The sequence below is a fragment of the Poromitra crassiceps genome (assembly GCF_964638095.1).
Source record: "Poromitra crassiceps genome assembly, chromosome: 15".
Taxonomy (NCBI): Eukaryota; Metazoa; Chordata; class Actinopteri; order Beryciformes; family Melamphaidae; genus Poromitra; species Poromitra crassiceps.
The window spans coordinates 4290117-4291720 of record NC_139634.1 but is presented as its reverse complement, the minus strand read 5'-3'; positions in this window follow the sequence as shown (position 1 = coordinate 4291720).

The following is a 1604-nucleotide window of genomic DNA, read 5'->3' as shown; positions in this document are numbered from 1 at the left end:
AGCATTTAAGGATTACAATAAGGGCAAACCATTCCACGTGCCCTCATTTCTCTCCCCCTCTCCATGTGTCTCAGCTAGGGCAGCTGGAGGCAGGTGTGTGGGTCACCCATTTGCAGGTCTCTCTCTCTCTCTCTCTCTCTCTCTCTCTCTCTCTCTCTCTCTCTCTCTCTCTCCTCTCTCTCTCTCTCTCTCTCTCTCTCTCTCTCTCTCTCTCTCTCTCTCTCTCTCTCTCTCTCTCTCTCTCTCTCTCTCTGCCTACAGTACTACAGCAGCACACATCAGATCTCAGCACACACTCTGTCGAGATGAGTGAGCTGTAGCCAAATCACCTTTCCCTCTACCTAGAGCCTCACCTCTGGCTGCTAAAGAGTGCATGGGGCACAGTACTGCACAGAGTGACACAGCGGTGACCAATAGCTAAATGATCTCTCGCTAAATTCTCTCTCTCTCTCTCTCTCATCTCTTCTCTCTCTCTCTCTCTCTCTCTCTCTCTCTCTCTCTCTCTCTCTCTCTCTCTCTCTCTCTCTCTCTCCTCTTCTCTGACGGGCGTCGACTGCAGAGCATTTCTGTACGTGTGTGTGTGTGTGCGTGCGTGAGTGTGTGCGTGTGTGTGCGTGAGAGTGTGTGTGTGTGTGCGTGCGTGAGTGAGAGTGTGCGTGTGTGTGTGTGTGTGTGTGTGCGTGTGCGTGCGTGTGTGTGAAGCCCATGGCACACCAAACGAACATTCTCAACAAACACAAACAAACACGAACAAACACGAACAAAGACAAATGTTCGTTTGGTGTGCCATAGCTGTCTGTCCTTGTCTGTTCGTGTTCGGCGATGTTCTGTCATGTTTGCCAGGATTCGACTTGTTCAATCCGGCGTTGTTCGCTGTTCGCTGTTGTCTGGTAACTTCCCATGTTTTCAGTCGCGTATCCATGGAAACGGAGCCTCCTCTAAATTAACGTTACACGCGACGCAGCAAACATACGTTTCTCTGCCAACCATGTGCCATCACACTGGCATCAACAAACACTAGCGGGAGACTTCTCCCATGCACTCCCGCAAATAAGTAATGTTATGTGCAGCAAGGTTACATAATGAGGGAGAGAGAGAGAACATCCATGACGGCTAACAGCGAGCTATGCTAATAACTAGCTAGCCGTTCAGAAACACATGTAAACAGCCGTGTGATCACTGAGAACGTCAGAAAAATAAGGAGAGAGCTGCAGGTGCTTATGCAGAACTAGTGCACGATTAAGTGCACAGTGGGTAATGACCCGCTGTGATGAAGAATATAGCAAGATTAACCAGGTTGATAGCAGAGAAAACACTGTTGCAGCGGCCATCAGCAGGACCTCCAGGCTTTAACTAGCGTTGCCTGTCACATGACGCCTTCAAGGTCCCTCGATAAAGTCTGCAGAAAGATGCAGTTACCTCACCTCTCTCTCAAGAAGCGTCACGTGAGTGTGGCGTTTATGGCCATCTGTCGCTACAAAATAAATAAACTGGGTGTATCATTGTATTACTCGACAGATGTATAACTAACTTTGTCAGTCTGAGCCATCTTCTATGTGCTGTAACACAGTGCAGTTTCTATTTTTCTGGTGTTTCTTTTTTAC